General features: G+C 42.5%; 1 non-coding gene across 1 annotated transcript; it reads right to left on the bottom strand.

Annotated features, from left to right (window-relative positions):
- Positions 1–18,436: 18,436 nt before the first annotated feature.
- LOC133820576 (small nucleolar RNA R71) lies at positions 18,437–18,542 on the bottom strand. Its single transcript, XR_009886981.1, has one exon. It is a non-coding gene; the product is annotated as a small nucleolar RNA R71 (small nucleolar RNA).
- Between the last annotated feature and the right edge of the window lie 235 nt (positions 18,543–18,777).

Raw genomic sequence — 18,777 nt, 5'->3', positions numbered from 1 at the left:
AATTGGAGTACGCTAGTGCTATAGGGAGTCTTATGTACGCTGCCCAGTGTACTAGACCTGATATAGCATTTGCGGTAAGTAAACTTAGTAGGTTTACAAGTAATCCAAGTGTGGATCACTAGAAAGAAATTGGAAGAGTCCTAGGTTATCTCAAGAAAACCAAAGGACTAAGCCTTCACTACTCCAAATTTCCTTCGATATTAGAAGGATATACAGATGCAAGTTGGATATCCAATCTTAGGGATAACTTGTCCACAACTGGTTGGGTATTTACACTTGGTGGAGGTGCAATTTCTTGGGGTTCTAAGAAACAAACCTGTATATCTCATTCCACTATGGAAGCAGAGTTCATAGCTATAGCTGCTACCGGCAAAGAGGCCAAATGGTTAAGGGATCTGTTGATAGAGATTCCCCTAATCAAAGAAAATGTATCTACTATATCGATACATTGTGATAGCCAATCGACATTGGCTAGAGCATACAGCGGAGTGTATAATGGGAAGTCTAGACACATTAGCCTAAGACATGGATATGTAAGAGAATTGATTCAAAGACGAGTCATCTCAATATCCTATGTGAGAACAAGTGAAAATCTGGTGGATCCTTTCACTAAGCCACTAAGGACGGATTTAGTGGCTGCATCTTCTCGAGGGATGGGACTTAAACTCCCTAAAGAGATTCACGATTGATGGTAACCTATCTTAACACTAGTTATTCAACTAGTGTTAGGTTCAATAGGTAACAACAAGTCAATCAAGTGAATATTAGTTGTACTCAAAACAAGTCCCATCTGAGATATTGAGTACTTGTGTGTTACCAAGTTGAGGGTCAAAACCGAAAGATTTTTTAATAGAATTCAGTCTTATAAAGAGAAGTATTTTTGGTAACAAAATAATGTAAGAATTCTACCTATATGGACCTAGGGGTGGTGCCGCCTCTCATGAGAATTGGGAGTATTCTCAAGAACGTTCATGAATGGAAAGTGCACATGGCCATTAACGGTGCAAAGTGAGACATAGAGGTCTCAAGTGAACATCGCAAATGTATGTGTGTTATCACCTATTTGTTATCATGAAAAGATGGTTCAATGCCTAGTGCAACCTAATTTTCGACAAATTTTGTGATAATTACACTATAGTAAAGTTCAAGTTGAAAAACACTTTGCTTTATACACTAATGCAATGACTCCTATAAGAGAGAGTTCTTATTTAATCAAGTGGGGGATATGTTATATTTCAAAATATAATGATTGATTAAATAAGTGTTACAAAAGATAACTATTTAATCTAGTGGGGGAATGTTATATTATTTTATAATATAATGTAATATTATATTATATTATAATATAATATAATGTTTTAGATTAAATAAATGTGACAAAGTGTGTCACATATTGTAACATATAATAGAGAGTTACAATATTTAGATATATGAGATATATCCAAATAATGTAACATATTTGGTGTTACAAATTTGTAACTTCCAAATATTACCCTTTATTGTGTAAAATTGTTGTTACACAATATTGAGATGAATTTCATAAAGCCATATGTGATATGGCTGTTAGAGATATGATTTTAACCACAATAATGTGTTTTGGGAGTTACAAAATCATTTGGGAGGGTTTGGAACCGTTTGGAAAAACAACACATTTTTTGTGCTGAAATTGGTCGGTGGCCGCGGCCTGTGGGACAAAGACTAGTGGCCGAGGCCACTAATGTCTCTGGCCGCGGCCACAGGCCAAAAACTGACCAATTTTCAGTTTTTTCAATCTTTATTGAACAGCTCGAAAAACCCAAATAACTCCCAAATCTCCTTTTTAATTCCATATTAATCCAATTAAACATTGGTAACAGCCATGGGGGTTGGTGGAATTTGAAATTCAAAGGGTGTCTCTAAACTCTATAAATAGGAGCCTATAGCTCACTTGTAAGTCACAACATTTCTATCCATTAGAGCACTTGGCTAGAAACACCTTGAGGCTTGATAATTCCAAAAAGCTTTTCCAATATCTGAGAGAGATCCCTTAGTGCTTGAGTTAGGGGGAAATAAGCTTTTGGACAAAGGTTTTAAATCTTGTTCAAGTTGGTGATCCCCAACCCTCTTCACTTAGGTTGTGTAAGTGAGAGTTTTCTTGTATTTCTATTCTCATTCTATTATATTGTTTTCTTCTTATTCTCTTGTTCTTTTTACTTGTATTTCTTGTTCAAGAGTTGTAATCCTTTCTTTTCTTTTGTTTCAAACACTTCTAGTTTACTTGTAACCTTTTACTTAGAGTTGTATTTTACTATTCTCTTCTTCTTCATCATCTTCTTCATTTTCTTTGTTTATTTGTAATTTTCAGTTATAGAGTTGTAACCTTATTTAATCAATCTATATTTATTTGTAATATTATTGCATAGAGTTGTAATATTATTATCAATTTCCATTGAGGTAAAACATTTTTTCCTAACAGCAGCAACCCTGCTGGCCTCTGATGTTCAGCCTTGATCTACTGACAGGTTAAACACTTGGCCATATAATCCACCACATCCCTCTTCATGCCCGACCACCAATACAAAGTTCTCAGATCCTGGTACATCTTCGTCGTACCCGGATGTAAGGAATAGGGAGTGGTATGCAGTTCATCTAAGATCTCTCGCCGAATATCTGAATCCATCGGAACACAAATCCGACCCTTATTGTAACGCCCTACTTCCTTAGAGCCGTTACCAAGTGAGTTTTAAAACAAAACAGTGCAATATACTCGCTAACCGAGGTTTTGAAGCACAAGTGTGACTAATAAAAGTTAAGGCTGTAATCTTTGAAAATGCGTTGACTCAATAAAAACTTCTAGTATTAAACAATTGGGATCCCAAAAATAAGGTTTGAAAACTATTTACATCTTGAAATAAGTTTACAGTTGATCAGTTACAAAATCATAGATTATTACAGCCATTTTCAAATAAACCCCCAACCAAAGCAGTCGGGCAGGCCAAACATGTACGCGTCGCTTCACGCTCTCCGTACTCATGGTTGGTTGACTCAGTCATTGCCCTACCTACAACACGAAGCACCCGTGAGCCAAAGCCCAGCAAGAAAACTCATGCATAACATAACATATGCAATTCATACAGTTTATCATAACAGATAATCCACATACAAACAAGTCAACCATTAGACTAAGCAAACACGGCCATGCCGCCCTCGAAGCCTTACCGAAGCCTGGGGTCTCGGTCCTCACCGCAAGGATCTCACACATATCCTCTGGGTCCCGGGCCCTGCCCTGACCATAAGCATCCCATGTGCTTAGTGTTACTTCCGGCTCCGCTGCCGTACCCGGCCTACGCCGCACTCGGCCCTTGCCGTTCATTTCATTATAATCATACATAGCATAAATCAAACAACATTCATACAATTATCAATACATGTAAGTCTACACCCTAACATGTAATGCAATATAGGGCCATGCCCGGCAATCATCTCATCATGCAATATAGGGCCGTGCCCCGCAATCACACTATGGGCCCACGCCCTATCCTACGGGTGTTATAGTTTTCTTACCTGCATTTCGAGCCTCCTGATGCACTAAAGCCGCGAGCACGGTCCTCTAACACGAGCCTCTCCAATAGCCTAGTCACAACACACAAGAAACATCCCTCAATACTAATCAACCCAAAACCACTTCCCGGGACCAATCCCGCACTCTCGGGACCTCTAAATCCATAAAACAAAACATCGGAACCATCCCCCGTGTCCCCGGGCAAAAGCCCTAAAAACCCAACTTTTTGGCTGCCAAAATTGGCCTAGGGCCGCGGCACTCCCTTCAAGGGCCGCGGCGCCCAGCAGCCTGACCTCCTTCTGATGCAACCTCGCGCCGCGGCGCCCAAGAACAGGACCGCGGCGCTCATACGCGAACCCAGATTTTCTGGGTTTTCTCTTGCGTTTTTCCCGAACTAAAACAATCCCAAATCATCCCAAACTCAAACCTAAGTCCCAAAACCATATCAAAACTCCAAGTAGACCATACATCAACCCATAAACATCATAACCCAACTCAATAACACAATCACACTCAAAATCACCCATTTGATTTCAAATTTCAGAAAACTCAAACCCAAAGGCCAAAAACACAACCCAAGCTTGAAAATCCTAAACCATGGCTCCAAAATCTTAAACCACAACAGAAAAGAAAACCCAAGGATGTTTAAAACTCTTACCTCAATCAAGAATTTCACTTTGAGCCCTCTCCAAATCCAGCTTCAAGCCAAAACCTCTTGATTCTTCTCCTAAATTACCCAATTTTCAGCTCCTTTCTTCCTCTCCTTCTCTTCTAGATTTTCTTCTCTTAATTTTAACAAAACCCTCAAATGGCCAAGCCTAAACCGAGTACCCCATATAACCCAGCTGCAATATGTCTAAGCCCCATGCCAAATGACCATTTTCCCCCTCCTTACCTATCCTTTCCTAACTAAACCTCAAGGGCTTACTTGTCATTTCCTATCCATTACAATTCTACCATTTTACCATCTAAACTTGTTACTCTCTATGGTTACTAACATTCACATAAGTTACCAAATTACCAGTTACCAAAATCCCTCAAGGACTAAGTTACGAAATCCCCGAAATACCCCTAGGCTCCTCCCGAGCCGGGTATAGAAATCCCGTTGTGACTCTTAAGTTAACTAGCTCTCTAGGACCGACTCGGCACGTGCATCACAATAATAAAACCACACCCACGTGGTACAATTCACAGAATACAATTATCACATACCAACACAGTTATGCCCAACATGGCCAAAATTACAATTACGCCCTTCTAACACGATCCGGGCCTACATGCATACTAGTAAACATAGCCATGCATCTCAGTTAAACAAATAGCCAAATAACATGCTTTAAATCATAACCATGCATTTAACTCATAAAATCACACATAATTCCCATCGTGCCCTCCTGGCACGCTAATCAAGGCCCTTAAGCCTTATTAGCGAATTTGGGTCGTTACAACTATCCCCTCCTCATAAAAATTTCGTCCTCGAAATTTATTCAAACACATCAGTGAGTAAATCACAACTCTGACCATAATTTCCAAGGCCCGCCGCCTTTACTTTACTTTCCAATGACACTCTCACAAGAGTAACAATCTTGGCCCTCAAGATTTTGTCTAATCGCCACGTTCTCGATAGCTTCTTGCTAACACCGCAACCCTGCTGAAACCTCAGGGTCTGCCTAGATTACAATGACCAATTCATTGTCTTATTCTTGATTCCAGAGTTACTCAAAAGTCATCACCTCCACCAGGTGGGATCAACTTGTAGGCCCCACTGGCCTAACCCTTAGTACAACTTCAGAATTTTATGTTGAATCAAGAGTCAGAACTCCCTCTTCTTTCTCTGAACACCTTACAGATCCTCGTCTGTTATTATGCAGAGATGCAACTCTTTCCTTCCGGAGCTTTATTTCCTCATAATTTAACCATTCACAAGCTCTTTACCCTTTCAAATAGGCAGACACTCTTGCCTTAAGAATTCCAACCACTTGTCTGGCTTTCACTCTGAACCAATGCCAAAACGTAGTATTCACTAACCTTCACCTCTTACCATGTCCTATGTCGTGTTTCATTAACCAGACACCAGCAACTGCTACCACGACTAACTCATCAGGGATTACGCTTCCCTTAATACCTCATGTATTCGCCTACTCAGCGCTCAATTCTTTAAGATGTCTGATAAACTTTCAGACTGCTATTCCACTTGCAATCAACTGATAATCCCAGATTCCCACTTTGTTCTTTTCGTTCTCTAAGTCCATTCCAAAATTTAAACTACTAAAGGGTCTCAATTCGATATCATCGATGCTCCGTCCTGAAACCAGTTCACTCGACCCAATCAACATTAACTCAAACAACCGAGTTAAACTTTTCATGTCCAAATACCTTACTTAAGGTCTAATGTGGTCTATTCCCATGATACACTACCACATCACCTAAACTCTGTCACCCGCTCAACCCTCCCGGTACAACATACCCTAAGAGGTGGAATGATGTCCATTCAGAATCCTCATTCAAAACCATATCCTACCTGGATCCTTCACTCGATCCTGGTATCCTACTGTATCACCATGACAGGGTCCTTCCCTGTTTCAACTCGAGTCAACACTTCGGATTCCGTAGCTCAGTGACACTCACCAGCTAACCCTTACCTATTAGCATTATGCCGATCTCAGTCGTTGCTTTGTCCACCCCAATACAATCTATGGCGCTATTCCCCGACTGACACACGCCTCACAGCTAGGAGTTCCGCCTCCAATTATATCTCCCCTCGCTCAATCGAGGATTTCAAACACTGATCATCCGTCTGTTACTTTTCACCACACCTGGTCTCAGCGCTAACCATCTTACTAATACCCAACACTCAAGTACCTTATGCCATACACAACAGTCGACTTAATGTTCCAAGTATATCAACCATGATCCATTCAGCCACCTCCTGCAAGGTTCAACCCATCCTCGCTCCAAATGCGCCTGGGCGTGCACAATCCGTGATGCACTCCCACATTTTCATAACCCTACCATAGATCAGGTCCTTTATGAAATCACTCTTTACTTAACCAAAACACATGCAAATTCCATCATTACCAGATACTAAACAACCTTACCTTATCTTCTGAATTTCTTTCTGATTTGACACCACTCAGTCCGTCTAACCTCGAGTTTTACTGATCTCCTCATCTCTGATGCAGTTGTCTCCGGAGGTGCTTGTGCAATGGATGACGCGCTTACCAGTCTTGTTATGCTTTCTATTCTTCAGACGTTCTTCATTAGCTTCTTTGTGGCTCCAGATCAAATCTTCTCATACCTGTCCTTTCTCCTTGTAGCTCTAATCTGAGTATTCCTGACGAAACCCAAACTGACATCCCGTAGAACCTTACCTGAGACTCCGCCTTTTGGGTACACACGTCTTCCGCATAGTCATTTGCTCACCATTTCCGTCTGGGAGTAATCCACACGCACTGCTCGTGAGCTTAAAGGGGACTTGCCCAAACCGTTCACGCATTCTCTGCCTAAAGAACTTACCTGAGCTGCTATAGCTTGAACCAATCTAGAATCTTTGTTACCAACTCCTCACACCCTACCCGGTGCAAACTAGACAATTTCCCGAATGTCTCTATCCTTGGTTTCCAGCTGATAATAACCAGGTCGTAGATCAGCTCTTGGGGACATCGTCCCATCTTGTATCCAACATTGCACTTCTCATTCTAACCCGACGATGTTAATAATCCTCGCAGTATATCACACTGGCTACACCAGGCTCAGATTCCTTCGATTGCTTCAATAGACTTTTCTGTCAGCCAAAACCATCTTTCACAACATTCCCTATACCAATCCTATCCGCAGTCTGATCTTGAAGTATTCCCTAAATCTTCCTTTGCATACCCACATAGCTTTCCCACTGGTCATCTCTGTTCCACTCAGTCTCATTCACATATTCCAGATGATATCCACAACAATCCATCTGCCAGAGTTTCTAATTCCTTCTCAATAAGTATTACTGTCCTCATCCTCTCAAATGGCACCATTGAGGCAACCTCTCTATGTCCATCACCCTCTCAGAGCATTCACAACACCGAGTCCGTCCAGTTCGCTACTTGCCCAAAGCATAAGCTCGTCAGTCAAATACTCCTCCTTGAGGACTCAGCCTCGAACTTGAAATGTATCGACGCATTCCAATTCTCCGTTTCCCTCACCATGGGAAATCCATCCTAACATCTCAAGTCATTCTACGCAGAAGTCACGCCCTCACCTGACCTCCTCTCAGGTGGCATCCTTTCCCTTATGCATACAAAATAACCTCCCTAGTTCTTGTCACCAACTTGATAACTACCTCTTCCATCAGGATTCATTCAAATCTCAAATCAGGTGCCCAAGCACTGTCTGGGGTCCTTCTACCTCAAAATTGAGAATCCGACCTCGCTGCGTTCTATCAACACAAGTACCATCTTAACAATCCGACTTTTCCCTCTTTCTGGCAAACCAGAAGCCACCACCCTATCTGGGGTTCCTTTACCTTGATTATCACGAGTCTATCTTTACCATTTCCATCCAAGGAAGCACTGCCCTTGCGGCTCTAGCACTCATGCTCTAAACATCAACCATCAGTTCCTCGAACCACATGGCCCTCTCCGCCATCCACATGCGGACGATAATTCCTTATATCAGGGCGGCCCAAATTCCCTAGACTATTCCAGATCTCATATCCTTAAATGGGTGGCCATCCAATTCCGGATACATCCGCCAGTATAAATTCCCAAATGAATTATCCAATTCACCAAACCCATTGATCTACGCTGTTGTTACCCCTAACAGTCCAAACCAGACTTAAACATTTGCCCGTCTCCACGGTTCTAATCATGTCTTTAAAATCTCTTCTAACCATTCAACATCTAGGTTCTTTCCAACCCAATAAGCTAGTACCTCAGCCCGAGTATCACTTCCAGGCAACTCTCTGCCTCAACATTTAACACAACCCTCTAATCAGGATCTCTCATCCTCTTAACCAAGGGTGCAATTAACTCTGCTCGTCTATTGATAAGTCCCTTGCCAACTCGAGCTCTCCTCAAAACCCGAGGTTAACACCCTTTAAGCCTTTCATATAGTACCATTATTTGTCCATACCTCACAGTAAACCAACATTGGTAACCTCACTGTTAAAACATCTAAATCAGCCATCTCCCCAGAGAATCCGCTGTTCTTCTATCCCATCTCAACTAACAAACTCCACAGCTTACTCACACACTAGTGACCCCTTTGCTGCTGCTCTCAGGGATAACTAGAGATCTCAACTCCAACTTATATCTAGAATCCCTCTTTTCAACACAATATCAGGTCCCCAAACCCTTCTAGGAACAAACAACACGAGTTCAACTGTCAAAACTGACCAACTCCTGAACTCTGTGGTTCATACCCTGAACCAACCCGAAACTAGATCCAAATATCCACAGGTATAGCGCACACACAAGCATATACTAGGTCAAATCCACAATGACATACATTTAGCTAGCAAATTTTATCACCACTAAGTATATCCATACTCATCATGCTTCATACAAGCCAATAAACATATATAACATATGAATTTAATCCAGAAAATTAACCACATACACTCAATATGCGAACCATTATGCCAATATTCAACCACATGCATAATAACGTTATTCAGCACGCATTGATCTCAACATGCAATAGTCAAGGGCCAGGCCCTATCAGTATCTCATGCATATGTCAACTCATTTCTCATGCTCCATATAAATAAGCAGGCAAACAGGGCATTCAAACTTATATTTAGACATGTCAATCAATCATACCAACCAACCCTGAGTCGAGCTTGTCACTGACAGCGAGCGTACATGTTTGGTCGATCTCCAGAACCAATAAACCTTGGCTCGCTCTGATACCAAGTTGTAACGCCCTACTTCCTTAGAGCCGTTACCAAGTGAGTTTTAAAACAAAATAGTGCAATATACTCGCTAACCGAGGTTTTGAAGCAAAAGTGTGACTAATAAAAGTTAAGGCTGTAATCTTTGAAAATGCGTTGACTCAATAAAAACTTCTAGTATTAAACAATTGGGATCCCAAAAATAAGGTTTGAAAACTATTTACATCTTGAAATAAGTTTACAGTTGATCAGTTACAAAATCATAGATTATTACAGCCATTTTCAAATAAACCCCCAACCAAAGCAGTCGGGCAGGCCAAACATGTACGCGTCGCTTCACGCTCTCCGTACTCATGGTTGGTTGACTCAGTCATTGCCCTACCTACAACACGAAGCACCCGTGAGCCGAAGCCCAGCAAGAAAACTCATGCATAACATAACATATGCAATTCATACAGTTTATCATAACAGATAATCCACATACAAACAAGTCAACCATTAGACTAAGCAAACACGGCCATGCCGCCCCCGAAGCCTTACTGAAGCCTGGGGTCTCGGTCCTCACTGCAAGGATCTCACACATATCCTCTGGGTCCCGGGCCCTGCCCTGACCATAAGCATCCCATGTGCTTAGTGTTACTTCCGGCTCCGCTGCCGTACCCGGCCTACGCCGCACTCGGCCCTTGCCGTTCATTTCATTATAATCATACATAGCATAAATCAAACAACATTCATACAATTATCAATACATGTAAGTCTACACCCTAACATGTAATGCAATATAGGGCCATGCCCGGCAATCATCTCATCATGCAATATAGGGCCGTGCCCCACAATCACACTATGGGCCCACGCCCTATCCTACGGGTGTTATAGTTTTCTTACCTGCATTTCGAGCCTCCTGATGCACTAAAGCCGCGAGCACGAGCCTCTCCAATAGCCTAGTCACAACACACAAGAAACATCCCTCAATAATAATCAACCCAAAACCACTTCCCGGGACCAATCCCGCACTCTCGGGACCTCTAAATCCATAAAACAAAACATCGGAACCATCCCACGTGTCCCTGGGCAAAAGCCCTAAAAACCCAACTTTTTGGCTGCCAAAATTGGCCTAGGGCCGCGGCACTCCCTTCAAGGGCCGCGGCGCCCAGCAGCCTGACCTCCTTCTGATGCAACCTCGCGCCGCGGCGCCCAAGAACAGGGCCGCGGCGCTCATACGCGAACCCAGATTTTCTGGGTTTTCTCTTGCGTTTTTCCCGAACTAAAACAATCCCAAATCATCCCAAACTCAAACCTAAGTCCCAAAACCATATCAAAACCCCAAGTAGACCTTACATCAACCCATAAACATCATAACCCAACTCAATAACACAATCACACTCAAAATCACCCATTTGATTTCAAATTTCAGAAAACTCAAACCCAAAGGCCAAAAACACAACCCAAGCTTGAAAATCCTAAACCATGGCTCCAAAATCTTAAACCACAACAGAAAAGAAAACCCAAGGATGTTTAAAACTCTTACCTCAATCAAGAATTTCACTTTGAGCCCTCTCCAAATCCAGCTTCAAGCCAAAACCTCTTGATTCTTCTCCTAAATTACCCAATTTTCAGCTCCTTTCTTCCTCTCCTTCTCTTCTAGATTTTCTTCTCTTAATTTTAACAAAACCCTCAAATGGCCAAGCCTAAACCGAGTACCCCATATAACCCAGCTGCAATATGTCTAAACCCCATGCCAAATGACCATTTTCCCCCTCCTTACCTATCCTTTCCTAACTAAACCTCAAGGGCTTACTTGTCATTTCCTATCCATTACAATTCTACCATTTTACCATCTAAACTTGTTACTCTCTATGGTTACTAACATTCACATAAGTTACCAAATTACCAGTTACCAAAATCCCTCAAGGACTAAGTTACGAAATCCCCGAAATACCCCTAGGCTCCTCCCGAGCCGGGTATAGAAATCCCGTTGTGACTCTTAAGTTAACTAGCTCTCTAGGACCGACTCGGCACGTGCATCACAATAATAAAACCACACCCACATGGTACAATTCAAAGAATACAATTATCACATACCAACACAGTTATGCCCAACATGGCCAAAATTACAATTACGCCCTTCTAACACGATCCGAGCCTACATGGATACTAGTAAACATAGCCATGCATCTCAGTTAAACAAATAGCCAAATAACATGCTTTAAATCATAACCATGCATTTAACTCATAAAATCACACATAATTCCCATCGTGCCCTCCTGGCACGCTAATCAAGGCCCTTAAGCCTTATTAGCGAATTTGGGTCGTTACACTTATACTTCAGTAACCCCATCTCTGAGATACAGAAGTCCTTAGCCATTCCGACTTAGACATTCTCCCTGTAACCCCTCAACTGGGTATTATTCCCCTGTGCCTCCTTGATCCTCTCAAGGAGCATAGACTGAAGAGTGATGTTGGCTAACCGACCAACCACCCGCTCTATACCCGCTCTATTCATCTCCTCCGCTAGCTTATCGGATATCTACCTCGAACTGAACAACTGTCCTGGGCCCTTCCGGCTTAATGCATCAGCAACCACATTAGCCTTCCCAGGATGGTATAAGATATCACAATCGTAATCCTTAACCAACTCCAACCACCGTCTCTGGCGCATATTCAGATCCTTCTGAGTAAAGAAGTACTTTAAACTCTTATGGTCGGTGTATATCTCGCACTTCTCACCATATAGATAATGTCTCCAGATCTTAAGTGCGAACACCACCGCTGCTAACTCTAGATCATGCGTGGTATATCTCTTCTCGTACTCTTTTAACTGTCTCATTGCGTAGGCTATCACCTTTCCAACTTGCATCAACACACACCCCAAACCCTGTCTGGAAGCATCACAATAAACCACGAACTTCTCATTGTCCGTCGGCAGACTCAACACTGACGCGGTGATCAGTCGCCGCTTCAACTCTTTGATGTTGTTCTCACATTTGTCTGTCTAGACATACTTCATCTTCTTCTTTGTCAATTCTGTCAATGGTGTAGCTATCCTGGAGAACCCCTCAACAAACCGCTGATAATACCCTGCCAATCCCAGAAAAATCCTCACTTCAGAAACACTGCTCGGTCTAGGCCAATCTCTCACTGCCTCAATCATATTTGGGTCAACCAGAATCCCCTCCTTACCGACAATATGGCCCAGAAATGTAACTTGCGGTAACCAAAACTCACACTTATTGAACTTAGCATATAACTTATGCTCTCTTAACCTTTGCAACACCAGGCGTAGATGATGCTCGTGCTCCGTCTCTGACTGAGAGTATACCAGAATGTCGTCGATGAACACAATCACAAACTTATCCAAATAATCCTTAAAGACCCTGTTCATCATGTCCATAAAAGCTACTGGGGCATTGGTTAATCCAAAGGACATAACCAGGAATTCATAGTGTCCAAACCTCTTGCGGAAAGCGGTCTTTGGTATGTCCTCCTCTTTGATTCTTAACTGATGGTAACCCGATCGGAGATCTATCTTAGAAAACAATGTATTTCCCTACAGCTGGTCAAACAAATCATCAATCCTAGGCAGTGGGTACTTATTCTTAATGGTCAACTTGTTCAGCCCCCTGTAGTCAATACACATCCTAAGAGATCCATCCTTCTTCTTGACAAACAACACTGGAGCACCCCATGGCGAGAAACTCGGTCTGATGAACCCCAAATCCAGTAACTCCTGCAGCTGAATCTTCAACTCCTTCAACTCTGCCGGAGCCATTCTGTAAGGTGTCCTAGATACTGGCTCCACTCCTGGTACCAACTCTATAAAAAAAAAAAAATCAATCCCCCGCTGCGGCGGTAGCCCTGGCAGATCTGCTGGAAATAGATCCAGAAACTCGCATACCAATCTGGTCTCCCCTAGTCCAACCGACATATCCTTAGAGGTATCCACAACACTCGCTAGGAATCCTATGCAACCTCCCTGCATCAGGTCCCTAGCCTTCAATGCTGAAATCATAGGTACCCGTGGTCCACTAGCTGTTCCCACAAATACAAAGGGTATCTCTCCTTCTGGTTCAAAAGTCACCATCCTGCGCTTGCAGACAATTGTCGCTCCATACTTTGACAGCCAATCCATTCCTAGGATCACGTCGAAGTCATCCATCGCAAGCTCAATCAGATCAGCAAACAATTCCCTACCATCTACGTCTACTGGTAAAGCTCTAATCCACCTCCTAGAGACTATCAGTTCCCCAGTCGGCAACAAAGTCTGAAAACCCCTAGAATATAGAACACTAGGTCTACACAGCTGATCTATAACTCTAGCAGACACAAACGAATGGGTAGCTCCCGAATCAAACAATGCAGTATAAGAAAAACCAGCACTAGAGATCTGACCTATCACAACTGAGGGGCTAGCCTCTGCCTCCGTCTTAGTCAAAGTGAACACCCTAGCAAGAGTGAGACTGTCGCCCTGCTTTGGCTCCTCCTTCCTTGCTTGTGGGCAGTCTTTCTTCAGATGATTGGCACTCCCACAGACAAAGCAGGCCCTAATCCTGCACTCACCCTGATGTCGTCGTCTGCACCGAGGACACACTGGGAAACTCCTCCAATTATCACTTCTTCCCTGACGGCCACTAAAACCACCCCCGTGCCCTCCTATCAGAACTGGAAGGAACAAGGGTACCTGGGGCCTTCCTCTTCTGCTCACTGGAACCAATACCCAGACTGAATCCAATAGAAGGAGGCATTGTCCTCCTATCATCGCGCCTAACAACGCTCTCTTTCCAAATCTGGCCCTCGACCCCCTCAGTTGTAAGGGCCTTGTCCACAACCTAAGCGTAGGTAGTAGTCTCCTGATCCAAAGTGATCTTCACATCACAGGCGATCATAACATTCAATCCCCGTAAAAATCTATCTCGTCTTGTGGCATCTGTCAGCATTAGATATGGCGCAAATTTCGCCAAACGATCGAACTTCAAGGTATACTCTGTCACGGTCAACCGGTTCTGAGTCCGGTTGATAAACTCATCAACCTTCGCAGCTCGAACTGCAACACTATAATACTTCTCGTTGAAAATGTTCCTGAACTCTTCCCAGGTCATAACTGTCACATTTCTCCTCTGAACTACTACATCCCACCAGATGTGGGCATCCTCTCTGAACATGTAGCTTGCACAAGTTACCCTCTATTTTCCCTCAACCCTCATGAAATCAAGAATAGAGGAGATCATATTCATCCACTCCTCTGCCCGCAGTGGGTCTGGTCCACCCTCAAAGGTGGGAGGATGTTGTTTCCTGAACCTCTCATACAAAGTTTCCCATTTATTCTCCACAACAGGTTGGACTGGCCCTGACGCCATAACCCACTGAATAGGCAACCCAGTACCTGTGGAGGGGCCTGTTGCCTCAACTGGCAGAGTTCCTCCTCTGTTCGTTGTAGTCTTACTTCCATTTCAGCAAACATCTGTTGCCAATTCTATGGGGCAGGTGGAGGGTCCTAACCCTGGTTATCACCCTCGGCCCGACTGCCGCGGACTCTAGATGATTGACGAGGCATCTCAACAAATATGCCTACAATCAATGAAGTCGCTCATCAGTCATGATAACAACATCCAAAACCACCTCCCAATCAAATCAGTCAACCATGAGCAACAATTCACATAACACACAGATAACATATCACACACAACGGGCCATGCCCTGACATCATGCATACACTAGATCCTTCATCATGCTCTATCTGGAATAAGCAGGCAAACAGGGCCCTTAAGCACATAATCAGAGATATAATTCAATTATTACTAACCAACCCTGAGTCGAGCTTGCCACTGACAGCGAGCGTACATGTTCGGTCATTCTCCAGAAACCATAAACCTTGGCTCGCTCTGATACAAAGTTGTAACGCCCTACTGCCTTAGAGTCGTTACTAAGTGAGTTTAAAATGTGCAATTAACTCTCTAATCGAGGTTTTAGGACAAAAGTGTAATTAAATCATAATCAGAGTCATAAATTAGAAAATAAACCTTTCATTGAAAATTATAAAGCATTTGACATTTGGGATCCCAAAAACATTGTTTAGAAATATTTACAACTCAAAATATAACCAGAGTCGACTGGATGACAAAATTCAAGTTCAGTACAATCAACTTCCAAAAATGCCCCTGGCTGTCACAGCCAGGTAGACCAGACATGTACACGCCACCCGTCACGCTCACCATACTCAAGGTTGATCAACTTTCCCCTTGCCTTTACCTGCACCATAGAGCACCCATGAGATGAAGCCCAGCAAGAAAACCCTCACAAGCAGATAATATATGCATATCAAACACAGAACATAAAATCAAGCAATCACCAGGTCATACATGTATGTTCATGCCGTCCCAGGTGCTTTACCAGGCCCTGGGTTCGCGGTCTATACCATAAGGATATCCTAGGTATCCCTTGGGGTCTCGCCCTGGCGACTCGCACTCCGCGTCCTAAACGCTGCTCTCAGCCCTTTGCCGTTCTCGGCCTTCGCCATTCCCATCCTTCGTCGTTCCTGGCCATCGTCGTTCCATCATTTATATACACACATTAATTAACTAAACAGACATTTAAACACCTATAAAATCAATCAAAGGCCCATGCCCTGCATCACATTCATATAGGGTCGAGCCCTGCAACTCAATCATATAGGGTCGAGCCCTACAACACAAGCTCTATGGAAACAGTAGTTTTCTTACCTGTGTCTCGAGCCTTCCAAGCACCGATGTCTCGAGCACAGTCCCCTAATCCGAGCCTCGTTGAAATCCTAGTCACAACGCATTAACAATATACATCCATCAAGCGCTATCCATTAAATAACTTCGAGTCTTAATTCTAATCTCCGGGACATTGAATTCTATCAATCCGAGTGATAAAATCAATCCTGAGCCTTAACTATTGAATTCACGAGCCTAGAACCTCTTAAAAACCCAAAAATGCTCTAAGTGCCATGGCCCTAGGGACTCATGTCGCGACCCCCAGCTCAACCCGAGGTCCTGCTTCAAAATAGCCCACACGCGCTGCGGCCCTTCCTGAAGGGCGACGCGGCGCACCTTCAATTCCAGGCGCCCCAAGTTCTAAGGGGTCGCGGCTCAGCAAGAACAGCGCTGCGGCCCAACCCCTCGAGACCAGAAAAACTCACCATTTTCACCCCAAAAACCAATCTAATTAACCCCAAAAGCAAGCCAACAATCCTAACTAATCATCACAGAGATCATACTGTAGATTCAGCAATAAAACCCAACTAGAATTCTAGTTCAAAGCCTCATCAAACTCAAAGTTAAATCTTCATCTCTCCAACATGCAAACTCTTAGTACACCAGCAGAAATTTCAAGCATAATTCAGAAAATTTAGAAACTTACCCTTGCTTAGTTGAGTCTCTGAGTTGATCTTCTAAGCTCCAAACTCCAAGCCTCAAACTCCTCGAAATCCCAGCTCCAATTCCTTAGTTTTTGACTAATTTCTTCCAAGATATCACAAGGCCTCCAAGCTTCCAAGGAGAAGATGAGAGAGAGGGAGACCAAATGGGTTGGTTAGTTCCTATATTCTGAGTGTTTCCATAACTTTTTTTATTCAACTTAAGCGTCTAAGGTTACCTCAAGGCTCGGGGTACCAAAAACATCCCTGAGGGAAAAATGGTAAATTTCCCCGATATTCCCTCCTAGACATTCTAACCTCAAATATATCTCCAAATATTTATTTCTGTAACCTAATAACCCCATAAAATAAATAACACCCGAAATACCCCTCGACTCGCCCTGGGTCGGATTTTCGACCCCGTTGTGACTTCCTAGCTAACCGCTCCCTAGGACTGTCTCGGATCGTGCAGCACAGAAATATCACAATTATCATGTTTATACCCTCAACAGGCTAAAATTACAATCATGCCCCTAATAACCAGACGGGGCCCACATGCATATTTAATTCACCTAAACATGCATCACTAATCACATATTTACACAAATAGACATATTAAACAATAATTCACATATTGCCCTCCAGGCATGCTAATAAAGGCCCTAAGCCTTATTAGCAGATTTGGGTCGTTATAGATTTACCCTTATAATTGTCTCTTGTTTCCTTAAGTACCATTCACCTTACTAGTGAAGGTTAATTCATAACTAAATTATGAATTTGAGCTCAATAACCTTTCAGTCCCAAAAGTTAACTCTTAAGAGAACCATTATTCAATCTCTTATGAGAAGGCATAGATTCCATATCTGTATACAATGTCCCCATCCATCTACATTAATGAATTCCCAAAACAAAAGTTTCTAGCCCGATCATTCTGACAGACCCTAACGAGTGAATCAAAGAACTCATATAACATAAACAGGATTTCAAGTTCTATTTGTATATGATCATCAGTTGATATATTTAATGAGTACTTCGAAATGGTATTTAACTAGATAAACATATCTGGTCCAGTTCTATATATTCTCTAATATATAAAGCACCTCCACTAAAGTGTCCTACCACACTAGTGATCCGGATCTAGATCACATCTGTTCATAATACTAGTGGACCGTACTTACAGTAATTAATATAAAGATTCCATAACTTTATTTTACTGCGAACTTTTCAAGTTCATTTATCTCAAACACAATCCTGGCGTACCAATACGTGTTTGAGATCACATATATGAACTTAGGAATTTTTCTGATATTTACATAATATTATCACAGAATAATATAGTCCATAAAATATATGCATAAAAAATTCAATTTATTTATATATTTCATAAAACAATGTCTACTGCATATACTTTCAGGGCACAATTCCCAACAAGAGGTTCCTTAGCTTCATCTTCGTTCATTTTTGGAGGTGATTTTAAGTTGCACGGCGTTATTGAAGAGGCGTTGAGGTTGAAATTGTTCCCTTTTTCTCTAAGGGGTAGAGCTAGAACTTAGCTCAATACACTTCCTTCCGACTCAGTGACTACATGGCATGAGCTAGCTGAGAAATTTTTGATGAAGTTCTTTTCTCCAACGAAAAAATGCTAAGTTTCATAATGAGATTATTTATTTTCAACAGTTGAAGGGTGAGTCGGTATGTGAAGCTTGGGAAAGGTTCACGGAGTTATTGAGAAAGTGCCCACATCATGGTATCCCACATTGCATTCAAATGAATACTTTTTATAATGGTATCAACGCCTCCACACGCATTGTTTTGGATGCTTCAGCAAATGGGGCTATTCTCTCTTAGTCTTACAATGAAGCATATGATATTTTTGAGTGGATTGCCAACAATAATTACCAATGGTCTAATGCAAGAGCCCAATTGGGAAGGAAAGTAGATGGTATTCATGAGGTAGATGCTTCGACAACTTTGACCGCTCAAGTT

The sequence above is a fragment of the Humulus lupulus genome, chromosome 2, assembly GCF_963169125.1.
Source record: "Humulus lupulus chromosome 2, drHumLupu1.1, whole genome shotgun sequence".
NCBI classification, from domain to species: Eukaryota; Viridiplantae; Streptophyta; class Magnoliopsida; order Rosales; family Cannabaceae; genus Humulus; species Humulus lupulus.
This window is presented reverse-complemented; position numbering and strand designations above follow the sequence as displayed.